The sequence below is a fragment of the Humulus lupulus genome, chromosome 2 (assembly GCF_963169125.1).
Source record: "Humulus lupulus chromosome 2, drHumLupu1.1, whole genome shotgun sequence".
Lineage (NCBI taxonomy): Eukaryota > Viridiplantae > Streptophyta > Magnoliopsida > Rosales > Cannabaceae > Humulus > Humulus lupulus.
The window spans coordinates 15,217,142-15,235,961 of NC_084794.1; positions in this window are offsets into that span (position 1 = coordinate 15,217,142).

An 18,820-nucleotide genomic window follows, 5' to 3' on the forward strand; every position below is an offset into this window, starting at 1 on the left:
ATTTTACTAAATTTTTATAGCGAGTTCCGTGCCTGTTTATATATCAGCTATAAAAATTCATTCTAAACGTCAAAGATCACATATGCCGAATAACCCAGGCATAATTCATCCTTTTCTTATAAATTCCACGTAACCCTATAAGATTTCAATATATTAGCCATGTTATTTATGTACTAAAAGAAAAGATAATTTCATCTCTCAAATTTAAAAAAAACTAATAAAAAGTGTGTTATATTTGGCACAAAAAGTTAATATATTATCTATTTAGCACAATTTTTAGTATTATCCTCAATGCACAATTGTAAAAAATATTATCAAATTTAATATTTCATTGATGTTAATTTGATATATATTGATTGAAAATATATAAATAGTAATCATTTTTCTTTATATTTCATTATTAATAGTATAAGATAATAATAAAATAATAAGATAAAAAGTATAGTATTTAATGTAAATAGATTAAAAAATAAATGACATAATAGTAAATAAAAAAGTGTAACATTTATGGTGATGCAAAATAAACACCATGTTATATTGTGTGACAAATTTTTCCAAACTTTTAACATGTAACAAATTTGGCACAACTTTTGACACACCATTAAAGCAATTTTTTTTGTAAAGTGACATATATTTTAACAATGCATATCACCAATTTGGCACTCCATTAGAGATGCTCTAACACACTCAAATATAAATTTTTTATATATTATAATGTATAATTAATCTCAATCATACAATTAAAGGTGTTGTGGTCTTCACTTAAAAATATTTGTGAATAAAATTAAATACACATCAGATAGTGTCATATAGTGTGTAAAAAGTGTCTAGCATTACTTGAATAAATACTATCACGTTCAAATTAAACAAATGTTTTTCCAAAGTTTTAAATTGAGAAATAGCAGCCACAACTTATTTTAACAAAAATTAAAAGCTAGCAAAATAAATGTTTCTGCGAACTACAAAAACTCATTTATATTAATTAGTTACTGTATCTGATATAAATATTTGAGGAAAAAAAAAACATATCAAAACATTTAATTAACCAAACCAACAAATTAATTAATCTGTCTCAAACCAACCAATTTTTTATTTCAAAAAATAATAATAATCCATTTAAACTTTGATTATCATCGATCTTCCATATTAAACAGTAGAGTTTTATTTTGTTGTCTTATAACTTGATTTATCATGATAAGACCTACATGTAACTAAATTCGAATTCTGAATATTTGCGCTCAATCTTTTTTTTAAATAAATAATAAATATATTATGAGAGTTTAGTTGTAAATGTATAGATTAATTGTCCATTATAGAAGATCGATATAGTACTAAAAGATAAAGAACTAACTAATTATAGAGAGGTTATTGGACATCAAACCCTAGCTCTTAAATTACAAAATAAATGTTGAATTCTGAGAGTATAGTAGTAAATTTTTAGTGAAATAATTAACAGATACTAGATAAACTAATTCATCAAGCATTGAATTAAGAATTTAGTTAAGAACTGTTAAACAATAGAATTTACTACTGCCTTTTTCCTTATTATTTCTCTGTTTTTAGTTCTTTATTTCTATTGGCTGTTGTATGGACAAGGGTCCCTTTTGTACCTGTTTTCCTTATATTATAAATACCCTGTACCGTGTACCCTTTTGGTCTAAGGAATACAATACAATTTCTGATTCCTTCTGTCATGGTATCAGGCCAAACAAATGGCATCCGAAGGGAGTCTTAGCTCTACCCCACCCATGGAGGACGAAAATACCCCAAACCCCCCTCTAAACCCTACTATCATCAACCCAGAAAATGTCTCTACAGCCGCCGCCCCCTCTCCTTCTTCTTCTCCATACTCTCCTTCTTCTTCTTCCTCCCTTCCCACCTTCACTCATTCCATTTCGGTGAAGTTGGATGATTCCAACTATTTAGTCTGGCGTATGCAGATGCAGAATATCATTATTGCTAATGCCCTTGAAGGGTATATTGATGGCTCAGTGACTTGTCCATCTCAGTTTCTTGGTGCCGATTCTACCACACCAAACCCAGATTTTCAAGCTTGGCATCGCTGCAATCGCCTTCTCATGAGCTGGTTGTATGCATCTCTCTCAGATTCTTTGCTTGGTCAGATTGTTAGCTTCAACACAGCAGCTGACATTTGGGTCTCTCTGGAACGCACATACACGGCTGCCTCCTTTGCTCGCAGCTCTGATTTTCGCACCACCTTGCAGACCCTTCGCAAGGACGGCCTCTCTGCTTCAGCCTATTTACAGAAGATGAAGTCTCTTTGCAACACTTTGGCCTCTGTCGGAGAACCGATCTCACAACAGGAACATCTCTCTTACCTCCTTAATGGCCTGGGTCCTGAATATAATGCGTTTGTTACGCCCATTCTAGCTCGGCCTATTCCTCCTACGATTGAAGAGGTTCATGCCTTGCTTCTCAGCTATGAAGCTCGTTTAGAACGTCAAACCGCTGCAGCATCTCTTAGCTCCCTTCAAGCCAATTTCGCCAAACTTCCATTTCCCAAACCATCGCCTAAATCCCCACCAGTTTCTCATCCATCACGTCCAACATTTAACCCAAATAATAGTACCCATTTTCCACCTCAATATAATTCTCATCGAGGACCCTCCCGACCACTATCCCCTTGGCTCTCTGCTCCACCACGCCCCTCCCATCGCCCACCTAAATGCCAGATTTGTCTCAAAGTTGGTCATACTTCCTTCAACTGTTATCACCGTGCCAACCTAACCTTCCAACCCCAACCCTCTCCCCGACCATTTAATGCGTACTTCACCCAACAAAGACCTGCCACTTATCCTTCCTCCTCCCAACCCGCACCTCCCCTTGCTCGGCCTCACCCAGTTTACTCTTTTCCGCAAAGTCCTCCGTCGACCTGTGGCACTCTCGGCTTGGTCACCCTAGTTCTGATGTTATTTCTCATGTTTCTGCTGTTTGTAATTTTTCCTTTCCAAGAAAAGATTGTCTATCATTTTGTACTTCCTGTCAATTAGGCAAATCTCATAGGCTGAGCTTTCCTAACTCTGTATCTCAGGCTACCAAGCCTTTTGAATTAATACATTCAGATGTTTGGGGTCCAGCCCCGGTTTCATCTATTACTGGTGTCAAATATTTTCTTCTGTTTATTGATGATTTTACTCGGTTCACCTGGTTTTATTTGCTCACTAATCGCGATGAAGTTTTCTCTACTTTTCTCACTTTTAAACAACTTATTTTTACACAGTTTCAATCCACTATTTCCACTGTTCGCACAGATTGGGGCGGTGAATACCGACCCCTTTCTCGTTTTTTCACTACCCATGGGATTAAACATGAACTCTCTTGTCCCCACACCCCCCAACAAAATGGTCGAGTCGAACGCAAAAATCGCCATATAGTTGAAACCGGTCTCACTATGCTTGCTCATGCTCACTTGCCTTTGTCCTATTGGTCGTATGCCTTCTCCACAGCTACTTACCTCATCAATCGCCTTCCTACTCGGGTTCTCCAATACTCAAGCCCCTATGCACGTCTTTACCAGAAAGTTCCCAACTACTCCCTGCTTAGAGTCTTCGGATGTCAATGTTTCCCCTTTCTCCGTCCATTTAATCAACATAAACTCCAATTCCGCTCTCATCCTTGCATTTTTCTTGGTTACAGTAGAAAACACAAAGGCTACTTGTGCCTTCATCCATCTTCTGGTAGAATTTTTATCACTCGTCATGTTATCTTTAATGAGTCTAATTTTCCGTTCTCTTCTTTACCGAGCTCACCTCCACCTCCTCAACCACCTCATTCCCTTGTCCCATGTCTCCCCTTCTCGGTTCCACCAAGCAGCTTCGTCTCACCACTTACTCATTCCTCTCCTTCCATGGCCCCCATGTCACCAACCCCCACCCGACAACCATCTCCACTTGTCACTCATTCTCCTTCACCCATCCCAACGCCCAACAACTTTCCTTCCCCTCATTCTCCCCCGTCTTCGGGTCCTTGCCCGCTAGCCTCTACCTCTCGCTCACCCCCCATGATTCCACTGGTGGTTGATATGCCTAACCCACGTCCACTTCCCATTGCTCATACTAATTTGCACCCTATGGTTACTAGAGCTAAATCGGGCATCCATAAGCCCCGTTTATTTGTTAGTGTGGCTGCAGGTACCCCAGTTGAGCCCTCTACTTTCGCTGAAGCAAGTAAGGATCCTCGCTGGATTGAGGCAATGACTACTGAGATTACTGCTCTCCAATCACAGGGTACTTGGACACTTGTTCCTCCTCCAACTGGTACCCGAATTATTGGTTGCAAATGGGTGTACCGTATTAAACTTCGTGCAGATGGTTCTGTGGAACGATACAAGGCTCGCTTGGTGGCCAAGGGATTCCATCAAACACACGGCATCGACTACCATGAAACATTCAGTCCCGTGATAAAACCGAATTCCATTCGGCTTGTGCTCTCTCTGGCCGTGTCTTTCAGCTGGTCCATCAAGCAACTTGATATTCAAAATGCGTTCCTCCATGGTGATCTCGCTGAAACTGTATACATGAAACAGCCGCCGGGATTTGTGGATTCTTCTTCTCCTCTTCATGTTTGCAAGCTGTCAAAGTCCCTTTATGGGTTAAAACAATCGCCCCGCGCTTGGTTTCTCAAGTTAAGCACTGCTGTAATTGAATGGGGTTTTGTTGCTTCTCAAGCCGATGCATCCCTGTTTATTTACAAGAAAAACGGAGCCATCCTCATTCTGCTCATTTATGTCGACGACATTATCCTTACAGGCTCCTCTGATGTGGTTCTTGCCAACTTATTATCTTTCCTGAACACCAAGTTTGCGGTTAAGGATCTTGGACCTCTTCATTTTTTTCTTGGTATTCAGGTTCACCGCTCTTCTCGAGGCCTTCATTTATCACAGACCAAGTACATACGGGACCTCCTCACGAAGACTCAGCTGCTGGATTCAAAACCAGTGGCCACTCCAATAGCTTTAGCTCCCATATCTCTGTATGATGGTCAGTTGCTTTCGGATCCTACACTGTTTCGCAGTTTGGTTGGCGCTTTGCAATACTGTACTCTCACTCGCCCCGATATCTCCTTTACAGTCAACAAGTTATGTCAATTTCTTCATACTCCCACTGATGTTCACTTTCAAGCAGCCAAGAGAGTCCTTCGTTACCTCAAAGGTACTCCTCACCTTGGTACACTCTTGCAACCGGATATGCACCCTGAGCTCCACTGTTTTACGGACGCCGATTGGGCCTCTTGCCCCGACGATTGACGTAGTACAAGTGCTTACTGTGTCTTCTTTGGTCTGAATCTTATTTCCTGGTCCTCCGCGAAGCAGAAAGTTGTTTCTCGGTCCAGTACCGAGTCTGAATATCGTGCCTTAGCAAATGGTGCAGCTGAATTATTTTGGATTCAATCTCTTCTGAGTGAACTCGGCTTCCCTCTCAAGGCCTCACCGACCCTTCACTGTGATAATATGAGCACCCTACATCTTGCCTCAAATCCTGTACTTCACGCTCGCACAAAGCACGTTGAAATTGACTATCACTTTGTTCGGGAAAAGGTGAAAACTGGGCACCTTCAACTCTGCTTCACTCCTTCAGACAACCAGGTTGCCGACTGCCTCACCAAACCTTTAGTCACGTCTCGGTTTCAAGAATTGCGAACCAAACTCACGGTTCTTCCTAGCACCGTGTGTTTGCGGGGGGCTGTTAAACAATAGAATTTACTACTGCCTTTTTCCTTATTATTTCTCTGTTTTTAGTTCTTTATTTCTATTGGCTGTTGTATGGACAAGGGTCCCTTTTGTACCTGTTTTCCTTATATTATAAATACCCTGTACCGTGTACCCTTTTGGTCTAAGGAATACAATACAATTTCTGATTCCTTCTGTCAAGAACATATTAAGCGTATCTGAGCTTAAAATTTTAGGCCCATTATATATATCTCTAAACTATGTCAATAAACACTTACAATTTAAAAGAGAACAAAGGAATAGAAATAATTAATATTTTTTAAATAACAATTTTGACATTTTTTTTCTTAAGACAAAACGTTGATATTTAGAGTAATTTGATTGCCCTCTCAACATATGTGGGCGACAACAAATTTCATCTGAGCTCAAACCAATATGGGGTGTTTTTAATATAACTTATATTATATTTGTTTAATTTATTATAAATGATTTTTGTTTTTTAAAATTAAAAAAAATAAGGAGGATATCAATCATGCAAGTTAATATTTTTCTTATTATTAAATATATGGAATATATATATAGTTTTATTTTTAATCTTTATAATAACACAATATCAAAGTATTCAAGTAGAGATCTAAATTAATTTCGTTCGGATCGATGTCTATGCCCTCATCTTCCAAGAAAGAAAAAAAAGAAAAAAAGAAAAGAAAGAAGAGGTAAGGTAGAAAGTAATCTAAACTGAATAACTTGAATATTAATTCCTTTAAGAAAAACGTCTTTATTAAGAGATGCTTAGGTCTATAACACATCAAATATGATATGGGTGTGAATCGAGTTCATTTATTCAGCGCCACCCAAACTTGTGAAAACGCAATTGCTTATGTACTAGTTGTGGTTTGTGATGCATGAGGCTATTTATGAGTTATGACTATATATGTAGTTAATGAGCTCAAATTGTAATTGAAAGCTATTAATAACCATATATAAGTACTTTTTTCTTGCCTTATTGCATTAAGAAATATCATAATAACACGTGGTCCCAAACGTTGCATGTTTTTTTTTACAACAATAGTGGTCACGGCCCGACGACGTATGAAGAAATAGCAAGGGTATGTGAATGTGAATAATGGTTTTAATAACATTTTCAAACAACTGATTTCTTAACCACAAAATAACAATGCTTCATATACTTGCTACCATAAAAATCACAACAAAGTATGTAGCAACTATGGTTATGTTTTTTTAAACACAAAATAGAAATATTATTTTTATTTGTTTTTTGTTTTTAAAAACAAAAAATAATAAATGTATTTGATAATTTTTTTTTTATTTTTTTTTTAACAATATAAAATAAAGTATTGATTTAAAAAAGAGAAGAAAAAAATAAACGAAAAGTCGAAAAAAAAAATTTAATTTGAAAGTGAAAAAAGTTTTATTTTCCAAATTTAATGAATTTTAATTAAAATATTTAAAAATAATAAATAAAAATAGAGTTATTAAATACTGTTTTATTTTTAATTGTCAAATGCACATATGTACGTGTACAAGTCAATCTTTGGACCGTAAGGGTTGTGATTTTTTAAAAGAGGTAAGCTTTCGATTTCAATTCATGAAGTTGTGGATTGCAGCTATTTTCTAAATTTGTGTGTTTCTCTGTAAATGAAGACGAGGACAATGCCTTATATATATATAAATATATATATATATATTATGAGTGAGGATTATTATTCAATCTAAATTAATAAGAACAATCAATGCAATATGGATTAATAAGGATATATATTAAGCCCTTTGTTTGAAATTTGGATTTTAGGAGAAAAAATAATTTGAGAGAAAACAAAAAGAAAAAAAAATGGAGGAAAATATTTTTCAATATAATAAGAGGTTTTTTTTAATATATATTTTTTGTATATATTTATAATTGTTAAAAACTATACTACAATTGAGTTGTAATTTTTCTAGAAAGAAAGCTATCAATTTATTGATTCAATCCAAAACGTGAGAAAATAAAATACTTTAGACTTCATTGTTTTCCCTCTTAAAATCCAAACTCTAAACAAAACCTAAAACATGCAATAGCTTAATAAAAACTATGGATTAATAAAAACTATGGAAGGCCTATAATTATTATCAAATTATGGGAAACAAGATACATATAGGAAAAAATAATGAGAGCACTCACAATAAATATGCTAAATTAACTAATTTTTTAAAATATAGAGAAGAATGGTAAAAATGACATTCTAATGGGTGAGTTAAATTTAAGTTATTTTACATATTTTTTACCTTAATGAGTAGTATTACTCTACATGTGTAGAGACAACTATTCATTGAGTTAAAAATATATATATATATATATTTCTCTTTCTACATTAATTATATTTTATTTTGTTTGTTTCTCTTTTCTTTTTTAGTATTTTAATGACTAAAAAATAATATTTTAATGATGTAGAGAAAATATAGATAATAAATAGAAAAGCTAATGTATATGTATAATTTAAATCTTTGATGTAAAATAGAAAAAAATAAAATTTTGGTGATGTAATTAAAATAATGGAGTAGAACATCCATTGGAAGTGCTAAAACTAGTACAACAACATTGTAGCTATTTCCTCACGATTAGTTAAAAGTAGTGAAAATAGAATAATGAAAAATGAGAGATAGAATCACTACAAGAAACAAGGTTTTTGTCGGCGCAATTCGGAATTGCGTCGGCAAAAACAACTTTCACCGACGCATTTAGTGAATTGCGCCGGCAAAAACAAGGACTTTTGTCGGTGCAATTCCGAGTTGCGCCGACAAAATTTTAACAATATACTATGAATGGACTTTTGCCGGCGCAATTCACCTAACGCGCCGGCAAAAGTCAGCGTGAAATTAATGTTGTGCACGTTTTCAAGGAGGTAGGTGGCCAGACTTTTGCCGGCGCAACGAATTGCGCCGGCAAAAGTAAAAAAATGCGTCGGTAAAGGTATGTTTATTTAAACGGCGTCGTTTTGAACTAGGGTTTCTCTGATAGATTTTTGCTAGCGCAACGAAACGCGCCGGCAAAAGTCATAACATTATAACTTAGCCGCCCGAGCCTTCTTCCCCATTTTTTTCATTTTCTCAGATTTCTCTCATCTTCACCATTTTCCTCTCTTCTTCAACGGCACCACCCTTCATTTTCCCTCTCAAGGTAAGGTAAGTTATTTTATTTTCCTCATTGTTTGTTTGTTTTGCCCATGAATTTTCCCTCTCATTTCTATTTTTTTTTCTCAGTTGTACACCGGACCAACCTACGGGACCACCCCGCCTCCACCGAACCACCACGCCGACCGGACCACCCCGCCACCACCAGACCACCACGCCATCTGGTATATAGTGATATATATATATATGTTTATATATGTTAATCTGATATATATATTATATATTTAAACTAATACATATTTAAACTGGTATATATATATTTATATTTATATATGTTTTTTATGTTTTAAAATGTATATGTTTATATTTATATTTATGTTTTTTTTCTGTTTTGTATTTTCTTATTTTTTATTTATTTATTTTTATTTTATTTTTTTATTTCTGTTTATATATGATTTAATTTTTGTTTTCTGTTTTTTTTTCGTTTTCTGTTTTAAATTTTAGAAAAAAAGGTACAAGAAAAAATCAAATTTTATGTTGCACATGATAGTATAGTAAAAATCATTACATTAAATGATCTAATATAATCTCATAATTAGAAATTAATTTAATTAGTATTCGATTAATCTTAAGATTATGAGATTAGATTTGGTATTATAATAAGATTAAATTTTAGCAATTAAAAATCAAATTTTAAAATATTTTAGAAATTTTAAGTAAATATGTGTTTATGTTGTGCATGCTCTGGGAATATTCTGTATATTTATCTAGTAATATTATGTATATTTTTGTGTGTAGTTTGCAAGTTTTATAAAATTTTGGGATAGTTTAAAATATAGTTTTTATGCTACCCAAATTTTGTTAGTCTTAGGAAAATTAACATTAATTACAAAAAATATAGCCGTTAACATTGATTTTTATTTTAATGCTTTATATGTATTTGTTTCTCTTAATAACAACTATATTTAAGTTACTTTTACAATATATGTTTTTTGTATTTATTATTTTTTTTTTTTGTAAAATTAAAAAAAATAGATTTGAATATGTATTTTTTTTTATTTTAATGTGTTATATGTATTTGTTTAATTTTGCTTGTTAATATTTATTATATTGTATTTTGTGATATATGTATTTTAGTTAAAGTATGAACTTAAAAAAACCAGATTAATAATGTATGTTTATATTTTTAAATTTTTTTATATTAAATGTGATATTTTTGTAAATATGTATTTAATAATTTTTTTATTAATAAAAAAATCAGTTTTGGTATATGTTTTTTTGTGGTTAAATATTTGTATATATGTAAATTGATGTATTTGTTAATGTATATGTTGTACCCAGTTTTCGAGCCATGTTAAATGTGACCTCGAAAGTCGGATTCACAAACAATTGGACTCGTAAGGTTTAGAGTATGCTCCAGGTCTAAATATCGAGCCTGCAAAACATAGACGACCTCGAATATGGTGACCTCGAAGTGTTCATGATCTCGAAAGGTAGCTCCGGAGACGCATCCATCCTCAGGGATGACCTCGGATCAGGGGTCCCGAGCTCGACGCACAGACGATCTCGAAAGCCATGAGACCTCGGGAGATGTCTCTAGCTCGAAAGCTGACGAGAAACCTAGGAAGCTAAGGCCTTGGAGATATATGATAAAAACCTTGAATATCTGTAAGTGTTGTCCATACGAGATGTAATCCTCATTTATTACTGTAAATCCCCTAGAATCGTGGGATATTATTTGGTCAGTTATACGTCACCTGGTCTTCAGGGGACGTTTCCTTTTATATTTGATTATAGGCGTTTAAAGTCATTTATTTTATTTACACAAAAAGAGTAACTACCCAAAATATGTGGGATAGTATTCCGCAGCCTTCTCTATAAATAGAGAGGTCATGCGCCATTGTAATAGACCGAAATTCTGAACCTTGAGAGAAAACTCTGAAGAATTCATGCTTAAGAATTTTCAGAGATAATCTTGAGTTTAATAACAGAGACTCGTGGACTAGGCAGATTTAACTGCTGAACCACGTAAAAATCGTGTGTTTGTATTGTGATATTTTAATTGGCCATTATCTGTTATTGTTTACGTGCTCTCCTTTCACTGTTGACGAAAAACGGCGTCAACAGTATATATATGATTTGTATGATCTGGGAATATTCTGGTTATATATGTGTTTAATTTGTAGGTTTTTCAATTTTTGGGATAGTTTGAAATATAGTCGTTATGCTGCCCAAATTTTGTTAGAGTTAGTAAAATTAATAAAAGTTTAATAATTAATTAAATAAAAATTTAAGTGTTGACGCCGTTTTTCGTCAACAGTGAACAAAGAGCACGAAAACAATAAATAGTTATGGCCAGAAAAATACAATAAGACAAACAGGATTTTTTACGTGGTTCAGCAGTTAACTCTGCCTAGTCCACGAGTCTTTGTTATTAGAACTTAAGGTGATATCTAGAAATTCTTCAAGGATGAATTCTCCAGAGTTCCTCCTCAGATCACAAAATTTCTGTCCTTTACAATGGTACATGACTCCTCTATTTATAGAGGAGATCTCATAATATTATCTCACACATTTCGGGAAGTTATTCTGTATATGTAAATAAATTTAATGGCATTAAAAGACTGTAACTCCTATATTCAAGGAAACGTCCCCTGAAGACCAGGGGGCGTATAATTGAATAATAAATACCCCTTTATTATAAGGGATTTACAACAATAAATGTAGATTGCGTCTCTCCACAATGACTCACTAAGATATTCAAAGTTATCAATCTGCATCGTCAGTGTCGTGCCAACCCAGGTCTCTTAATGACTTTCGAGTTGTAGCATTTTCTCCAAGATCATGTGGCTTCGAGCTCATACTTATGTCAGGCTCGGAACCCCTGATACGAGGTCATCCGAGAATAGACGTACTTTGATGTCTGTCTTTCGAGCTTGTGAGGATTTCGAGGCTACCACCTTCGAGGTTGCCCCTGCTTTGTAGGTTCGGTGTCTAGGTGGCGGACACATGTTCTAGACATTACGAGCCCATTCCTGACAAATCCAGCTTTCAAGATCACAATTCTTAAGGCTCGAAATTTGGGTGTAACATTTTGCCCCCTCAAAAGTATTTGTTCGAATCCTATGAGAAGGAAACTTTTGAACTACTTTCTTCGGGAACCGCACCATCACACATACTTGAGGGTGGACACGTGTCATTTGGGTATTGTGCATCCAAGGTACTCGAGTACCTTGGAAATCCGCCCACGATCGTTCGCCTGCCACCATTTTGGTGCCATCTTGTCATTTGTCCCTGGCCGTCAGATTTTATAAGGATTCTGGCCGATGGCTCAGATTAATCCCTTTTTACCACTTTTTACTACCTATATATAAGGCCCTGGACATCTTCTTCCTCTTATTTTACACTCATCAGAGAAAAAAGAAAAGAGACAAAACCAGAAGCCATCCCGGAGAGCTTTTTGCTTTTGCATGTTCTCCCAGCCAAAGAAACAAAGGACCGCCAGCTTGTTCAAGACCGTAAGGTTATACCTGTAGCCTCTCCTTCAATCAACGATTTCTCTGCAATCGCCATCATTGTGTAAGTATCTGATGATCTTTTCGTTTTCCTCTATGCCGGATTCTGTCTGTGTTGTTCTTTTATTTCTGGCCATAACTATTTATTGTTTTCGTGCTCTTTGTTCACTGTTGACGAAAAACGACGTCAACATTAAGTATAATTAAAAATTCATCAAAAAAATAATTTTTAAGTATAATTTAAATAAAATAAAATTACCAATCATAATAATTAATAATTAATTTTAACATTAATATTAGATGTTTTGTAATTGAAAAAGTTAAAAATATAAATGATTTAATAAAATATAATTAAGTAAAATATAAATATAATAAAATTGTTATTGATTAAGTAAATAATTTAATACAAATTGAAGAATTTAATAAAAAATTACAAAATGAAATTAATGTATAATTAAATTAATTTTAAAATAAAAGTAATAAATAAGATTAAATACCCAAACTTACAACTTACTAACACTTAAATACCCAAACTGATTTTTTGTTGGCAAAAGCACCAAAATGTGAAATTTACTTGCAATTAGAGATACACAGTGTTAAATGTTAAAGTTGACTGGTCAAAGGACATGTGGCACTACATGATTGGTCCACATTGTTATTATTCTTAAAATAATTTTCAATTTATTTTTCAATTTAACAAAAAATAAAATTTACATTTTTTTTAAAAAAAAATTCAAACTTTTTTTCAATTTAAGATTAAGTATGAAAAATACATTTTTTTAAAATTTAATTTTTTATTGTTAATATCCTCAAATTTTTTAATTTATTATTATTATTATTATTAAAATCTTCCAATTTATCATTTTGTCTACTTTTTTTTCAAATAAAGATTAAGTAATTTTGTTTAAAATCCAAGCAATAATTTAAGATCAAATACTTTTTTGCTTAATCTTAAATAATTGATTAAAAGCAACAAATTTGATATTTTTTTTGAAAAAAATGAGAAATAATTATTTTTTGTTACTTTTAAATTGAAAAACAATAAATTTGATTTTTTTTTAAAAATGAAAAATATAAAATGATATTTTTTATGAAAAATTATTTAAAATAATAATAATGTGTACCAATCATGTGGTGCCACGTGTCATTTAAGTGTTAGTAAGTTGTAAGTTTGAGTATTTTAGGTGTAAATATCCCTATAAATAATTATTTTTGTCAAAAATAGGATATTATCATTTAGTGATAATTAGGGAGACAAATAGTCATGAAATATTTTGACTATCATTTCCCTCATTGTAAGGCAATTATTAATATTTTCTTAATTATTTCGTTTAAAGATGGTGAGCGACAGAAGCTGGATGAGTGCGAGGAATTGTTTGTCTCTGGAGTATAAAAATGGTGTTAAGGAGTTCTTCGATATCGCCAAAAATCAGTTGAACGATCGAGGTTTGGTTCGCTGTCCATGCAAGAAATGTGGGAATGTTAAGTTCCAGCCTATAAATGCAATTTCGATGCATTTATTAAAAAATGGCATCATACAGTCCTACAAAGTGTGACATTACCATGGAGAGGCGCTGCCGTCACCACCAGCTATGGTACGAGATCATGATAGAGATGAGATATCGGATATCCTGGAGGATGTTTACGCTGAAGATGACGTTCCCGCTGGAAACTATAATGATGCTCCCCAAGATGATCCCCAACATCGCGACAAGTATGACAATTTATTTAAGGAGATGTCAAGTGAACTGTACCCGGGTTGCCGAAAGTATTCCGCATTGCACTTCTTGGTGAAATTGATGCGTCTGAAAGTTATTAACAAGTGCAGCAATCATTACTTTGATGGTTTGCTGGAATTGTTAGTCGACGCTATGCCTGACGAAACAATTTTACCTAAGTCTAACTACGAGGCGAAGGCAAAGTTTCGGAGTATTGGATTGGGATATGAGTCCATCGATGCTTGCAAGCATGACTGTGCACTGTTTTGGAAGGAGAATGTGAATTTGGAATTCTGTCCAGTTTGTGGTGAGTGTCGTTGGCAAGATAATCGTGGGAACGGGAAGAAAGTGGCCCATAAGGTCATGCGGTACTTTCCGTTGACACCAAGATTGAAAAGGTTGTACAGTTATAGATATACTACAGAGGATATGAGATGGCACTATTCTAAAAGGCCAAAGGAAGATGGTGTGATAAGGCACCCCGCTGACAGTAAGGCGTGGAAGCACCTTGATGAGTTGTACCCATCTTTCGCAGTCGAACCTCGAAATGTTAGGCTTGGGTTGGCAACAGATGATTTCAATCCTTTTGGGAACATGAGCAACTCTTACAGCATGTGGCATGTGATACTTGTCCCATACAACTTGTCGCCGTGGAAGTGCATGAAACCACAGTCATTAATGTTGTCTATTCTAATTCCAGGTCCTTCTTCACCTGGAAAAGATATCGATATCTATATGAGACCTTTTCTTGACGAGTTGAAGGAGTTATGGGTGAATGGTGTCGAGACACGAGATGCATGCAATAGTACCTTGTTCAATATGCATGCAGCAATCTTGTGGACCATTAACGACTACCCAACTTATGCTATGATGTCTGGGTGGAGCACAAAAGGGTACAAGGCATGCCCCACTTGCAATGATGAAACTCCCTCTGTAGGGATTAGAAGTAAAATTGCATACATTGGCCATATGAGGTTTCTTGATATGGATCATGAATGGAGGAGCAAACGAGCACTATTCGACGATAACAAGGAACTCAGGCCACCACCGAAAGATTACTCCGGTGATGATGTGTTGAAGCAATTAGAGAATTTGCAGATTAGACATCCTGGGAAACACAAATAATTTGGTGGTGTGAAACGCAAAAGGGCTCCGATTGAACTTAATTGGTCGAAGAATAGCATATTTTTCGAGCTTGATTATTGGAAGGAATTATTGTTGAGGCATAACTTGGACGTAATGCACATTGAGAAGAATGTCTGCGACAGTGTCTTGGGAACTTTGTTGAACTTAGAGGGAAAATCTAAAGACACTGACAAGGCAAGACTTGATCTAGTAGACATGAAAATTAGGGAAAAACTCCACCTCCGCAAAGAGGGAAACAAGTGGAAGAAACCGCACGCCAGTTACACCCTCAGTGTCCCGGAGCGTCAAGTTTTCTGTGAATTTGTGAAGTCAGTTGAATTCCAAGATGGTTTTGCTACAAACCTTTCGAAGAATGTCAATGTCAATGATGGCAAGATAACTGGGCTGAAATCACATGATTGCCACGTGTTGTTTCAGCAGTTGTTGCCCGCCGCAATTAGGTCGTTTTTGGTTCCTGAAGTTCGGAAGCCAATTATTGAGTTGTGCGGTTCTTTCAAAAAAATTTGTTCACGGACTTTGAATGTGAAAGACCTTGAGAAGATGGAGACAAACATTATCACCATTTTATGCAAGTTGGAAATGATATATCTTCCAGCATTTTTCGACATTATGGTGCATTTGGTTTTGCATCTTCCGAAAGAGGAAATTCTTGGCGGTCCCGTGCACTTTAGGTGGATGTATCCCATTGAACATTCGATGGCAGTTTATAAACAGTATGTAAGAAATCGTGCACATCTAGAAGGTTCAATCGCAAAAGCTTACATGGTGAACGAGGCCTTACACTTTTGCTCAATGTACCTTCGGGGGGTTAAGAATCGATTCAATCGACCTGAGAGGAATGACGATCGCGTTGAATCCCAACCAAATCGGGAATATTCTATTTATAAGGCTGTTGGTCATCCATTTGGTAAGAAATCAAGTATGCTCCTCAATCCGCAGTTAAAGCAAAAGGCTGAGTGGTATATCTTGAACAATTGTGCCGAAATTAAGGAGTGCCTTAGGTGTGTTTTCTAGTCTTTTTTCAATAATGATGTTTGGTTTATATACCGAGTAAAGGCCAAAATCATAACATTGTTGTCCATTTGTAGTGAGCATATGGATGAATTAAGAAGATGGGGGAGCTCGAATCTTGAAGTTCAACAAGAAGCTAATTTTCCTCAGTGGTTCAAAGAAAGAGTATGTATATTAGTCAATTCTTTTCCAAAACCCCACTTAATCAATCCAAAACTAACTTTCAATGTTATTGTTGATAGGTGAATGGTTTGCATAAGTCAACACCTACTGAAGTGAATAATGAATTGTATGCTCTCGCAAACAAATCAAGCGGCACCATGTACTCATATCTAGGGATGATAGTGAATGGTGTGAAATTTGTGATTCATGGTCGTGATATGAAGCTTAAAACACAAAATTGCGGTGTAATGGTGCCAAGTGAGGAAGGAGTGAGCTACTATGGAGTTCTGGAAGAAGTAATTGAATTGTCCTACTTGATGGGTTACAGTGTTGTCCTATTCAAGTGTAGATGGTTCAATACAAATAAAATTAAAGTGGAATCCAATTTTACGAGCGTATATGTGAAGGAAGAATGTTATAAAGATGATCATTTCGTTCTCGCATCTCAAGCGAAGTTGGTGTATTATCTTCGAGATGTGAAAAATGAGGATGATTGGAGGCTCATTAATGAATACATTATGAGGAATGTATGGGATTTCTCAAATTCCGATGTTGATGATACTGAGACCACAAATGATATACCAATATTGCAAGAAGTTAATTCTTCTTCATTTCAGTTGTGGGTAGAACTTCCAATTTTTTATAATCTTCAGTATGATCGGGTTGATGTCAATGCCACTGAAGTGTACAACGTCGATGATTTTGTTGGCGAAGGTTCAGATGAATTTGTTGACGATGATGAAGTTGAATTTGAAGACGACACGTTGGCCGAGTATGAAGACGATGAGGATGACGACAATGTTCTAGTCGATAGTGATAGTGATGTTCGTAATGATGTTGTAGTTAGTGATGATGAGGACAATGATATGTAATTTAAACAAGTGTATGTAACTTTTTATTTAATTCAATGAAAACTTTATTTATTATCATTAATTAATGATAGAATCAGATATAGGTACACATGCACATATTGGATGCCTTAGGGATAGTCAATGTATTCATGTACTGGTACTCATTTTTTCAAGATATTTGATGAAATATCTTGAAAAAATGGGTATTCGAACATGTCTGCTTACTATCTCCAAGGGATCCACTAGGTCGGAATAGGGTAGGTTGGGAAAGACAATAAGTAATAAAATGTTAATTTAATAACAAAAAACAATAGTGATGCACCTAGTGGATGCCTTGGGGATAATTAATGTATTCATATACTGGTTCTCATTTTTTCAAGATATTTGATGAAATATCTTGAAGAAATGAGAATTACTACATGACTGCTTACTATCTCTAAGGGATCCACTAGGTCGGAATAGGGTAAGTTGGGAAAGACAATAAGTAATAAAATATTAATTTTATAACAAAAAATAATAGTGATGCACCTAGTGGATGCCTTGGGGATAATTAATGTATTCATGAAGGACCCAAAACGAGTATGTTTTAAATATTTATAAATTGCAAGCGCACGAATCGTTCATATAGAATAGTGATCGTGTAAGCAAGGATGTCGAACCCAAAGGAGTTGTCTAAAATCGAAAAGAAAACTATTTTAAACCAAAATTAATAAATTCTAACCTAGTTCCAAAGATTAATGGGAATTTGTAACAATAAAAATAAAATAAAAGATAATAATAAAGATATTAAAGACAATATATATAACATAAATTAAAAATAGAAATCAAGATAGTAAAATAAGATTATTAAGGATTAGAATCCACAAAATATCAGTTCAATAATATTTATAAGTACATTGACTCTCAAGTTTTAGTGATAGTTAAAATAATTCAAACTATCATTTTCCAAATATATTTATAATTTTAAGTACAAATTACTTCTAAAAAGATAGAATTTTTCTTCACTTTTCAAAATTATAATTTCAAAGCATTTAGTGTAAATCAATCTAATGAAATAACAAATAAATCAATGAACATTATTTATAAGGCAAAACATAATTTTTTTTTTCTAAGCATGGATGTGTACAATTTAATGACACATCTTACACAAAGAATATTATATATTTGCACTAATGAAGAACAAAGTGCAAATATGTGCTAACAATCCAAAATACATGATATTTAAGATGAAAGAAGATATTTGAAGAAGAAAATTCCATAAACTTTGTTCCACAAAATGGGAAATCAACATACAAAATAAATACTATCTAGTTACAAATTGTTTCATCATCACCTTAATAATCTTAAAAAGATTAGACACTCATAACTAAAATAGCAAATACAAACTAAAAATTACAAACATAAGTAGGAAAATTTGGAGGATGAACCCCCAAATTTCCTCTAAAAACACATAGAAAAATAACCAAAAAGAAGAAAAAGATGAAGAGAATTAAGAGGTTTTGAATATGTAGAAATTATGATATAGTAACCTCCCCCCAAATTTGCACCCCAAATCCCTTATTTATAGCCAAAAAATGGGCATTAAAATAATCAATT